The sequence below is a fragment of the Octodon degus genome, unplaced genomic scaffold (assembly GCF_000260255.1).
Source record: "Octodon degus isolate 3935 unplaced genomic scaffold, OctDeg1.0 scaffold00072, whole genome shotgun sequence".
NCBI classification, from domain to species: domain Eukaryota; kingdom Metazoa; phylum Chordata; class Mammalia; order Rodentia; family Octodontidae; genus Octodon; species Octodon degus.
Genome location: NW_004524648.1, coordinates 2,366,055 through 2,369,340, shown reverse-complemented (window position 1 = coordinate 2,369,340; position 3,286 = coordinate 2,366,055).

Sequence of the window (3,286 nt, the reverse complement as noted above, 5' to 3'; positions counted from 1 at the left end):
ATTGAAACTGTCCTACCAGTTTGGTTTGAAACTGTCTCATTGCTATTTGTTTCTCAATAAATTTATGGAAAAAAAATTAAAATAAACTGGGGTCCTCCCGCCTCAGTCTCCCTACTAGGTAGGATTACAGGGGTGTACCACCGCCTTTAGCTGGAAATCGCTTTCTCAGGAAGAAACCCCTAGACCTGGATGATTTTCACTGACAAACTCTATCAAACATTCAAGAAAGAAACGATACCAAACTTATCCAAAATTGTTCAGGAAATAGAGGAAAAAGAAATAGTTTCTAATCTGTTCTGGAGAAGTGTGTGTGTGTGTGTGTGTGTGTGTGTGTGTGTGTGTTTAATCATTTATTTATTTGGTATACAGTCTCACTATGCAGCTCAGACTGGTAGTGATCCTCCTGTCTCAGCCTCCCCCAGTTCTGGCATGTGGTACTGGGGATCAAACCTGGGTCCTTATGTTTGCCAGGCAGTCTTTTAGACCACTCAGCTATCTTCCCAGCCCCTGTTCTGGAGGAATTTGTCCAAAAACCCTGACAATGACTTTGTGGAAGCAACCACGTAAAGGACTGAGCTAAGGTCAGGCCCCCAAGGATTTTTTTTTTTTTTTTTTGTTCCTCGAATGCCTTCAGGGCACTTTTGGCCAGCGGGAGACTTGTGAGGTTCGAACTCCAGCAACCTGAGGCTGACAGCTAATAAATAATTTTTTTTTTTTTTTTTTTTTTTTTTCAGAACCAGGGATTGAACTCAGGCCTTGCACTTGCCAGGGAAGTGCTTATTCCACTGAGCCATCTCCCCAGCCCCTCTGACAATGACTTTGAAGGAAAACTGTAAACTGGGCATGGTTGCACCTGCCTGTAATCCCAGCACTCAGGAAGCTGAGGCAGGAGGATCATTGTCAGTTTGAGACCATCCTGGGCTGCAAAGTGAGCTCAAGTCCAGCCTGAACTGCAAAACAAGACCCTGTTTCAAAAAGACAAAACAAACAAAACTATAGACCAATATCATTCATGAACACAGACTGAAGTCTTTAACCAAAATAAGCAAATCAAATCCAATACTATATAAAAAGGCTAACACCTCATGACGAAGTGAGTTTTAACCCAGGAATGCTGGGTGGTTTGATATTTGGAAATCAATATAATTCACCATATTAACAGATTAATGGGGCTGGGGAGATGGCTCAGTGGAGTGGGCGCTTCCCTGGCAAGTGCAAGGGCCTGAGTTCAATCCACAGTTCCACAAAAAAAAAAAAAAAAACAAAAACAAAAAAACAAAAAACAGATTAGCACAACAACACCAACACAATTGTCGCAGTAAATACAGGACAAATATTTGGCAACATTCAATGGTCTTAATGATAGAGGCTTTGGAAAAACAAGGAGCAGAGGGGAACTGACTGGCCGATATAAGAGTCATCTAGGAGCAACTCCCAGCTTACGTTAAACTTCATGATGAAAAGCTGGAGTGCTTCCTTCCCTCTAGCTCTACAAACAAGGCTAGAACATTCACTGGCACTGCTCTGCTCCAACACTGGGTGGAACTGGTCTGTGCATTAATGCAAGAAAAGGAAAAATACATTTTGGGAAGTGATGTTCCCCTATTTGAAATGATACACACGTGCATTATGGTAACGGTGACTGCTGATCGCAAACAAGTCCAGAATAACCACTTTTTTTTTGTTTTTTTGCAGTGCCAGGGATTGAACCTGACTTTGCACTTGCCAGAGAAGCACTTCTTCTACTGAGCCATCTCCCCGGCCCCCAGAATAACCACCTTCACCCCTGTACTAAAGGCTCTAGGCAGAGGGAAGTCAAGAAAAGAGGCAGACAGGCTGGAACAGAAGAAGCAAGGTGACAGGGTTCCTTACATGAACATCTTAAAGAACCAATAAATAACTTACCAGGACTGATCATTGAATGTATGAAGACCTCAGAGTATAATGTAAATATATAAGAATCACTTGTGTTTCTATATATGAGTAACAAACAAAAATGAAATATAAAGCCCAGTTTCCTGTAAGCCTGGCTACTCACAAGGCTTAGGCAGGAGGATCCAAGTTCAAGGTCAGCCTGGGCAATTTAGCAAGACAGCCTCAAAATAGTCAAAAGGCTGGGTGGTTCAGTGGTTATGTGGCTGGCTATGTGGCTATGTGGCTTGCCTGGCTGGTGCGACCCTGGGCTCAGTTCAATCCCCAGTGCCACACTCACCAAAACCATGGTTGAAAATCTTAGGAACTGGGTTTAGGGTACATGGAGTTTCCGTGCTTTGTATTGAGCCTAAAGCCATCACTTGGTATTCAAGTGGAATTGGCTCCAGGACTCCCCTACCCACCCCGCAGGATGCCATCATCCACAGAGCTTACGTCCTTTATTTATTTTACTTATTTTATTTTTTTCAGAACCAGGGATTGAACTCAGGTCCTTGGGCTTGCCAGGCAAGCACTTACTCAACTGAGCCATCTCCCCGGCCCCTTAAGTCCCCATATTAAATGGCATAGCATTTGTCGCTGTCCAAGGCAAACTTTATCATCAGATTTCTTACAATATCTAATACAATGAAATAGTATATAAACAGTTGCTATATTGTATTACTATCATTATTACTGGGGTTTTTTGAGACAGCGTCTTACGTAGGTCAGGTTGGCCTTGAACTCACAATGTAGCCCAGGCTGGGCTCAAATTTATGGCCATCCTCCTGCCTCAGCCTCCCAAGTGCTGGGATTACAGTTGTGTACCACCTTGTTTGGCTACATTGTATTATTTAGGAAATAAAAACACTACTTGTTCAATAAAGTTTTTTTTTTTTTTGCGGAACCTGGGGTTGAACTCAGGCTCCTGCACTTACCAGGCAATCACTTATTCTACTGAGCCATCTCCCTGACCCCAGTAAAGATGTATTTTCCCCCTTCAAAACAGCATTTTCAGTTAGTTAAATCTATGAATGTGGAACCCATTTCAATTCTGTTTGAAATCTTCCATAATAAAAATTTTCAATTAGACAGTATTTAACTATTTTCTTCTCACACCCCTAATACATGCTCCTTTTTAAAAATTGAGACAATATTGGGCTGGAAGTTTTGCTCAGGAGTTGATACTTGCCTGGCACGCACAAGGAGCCAGGTCGCATCCCTAACACCAGATTAAAAAAAATAAAGTTTAGAAAGTAGATAGTAGTTGGGCTGGAGAGATGGCTCAGTGGTCTAAAGCCCCTACTTAGAACAAGTTTAGCAAAGCTCAGAGACCACGGTTCAATCCCCCAGCACCACATGCCAGCCAGCCCCG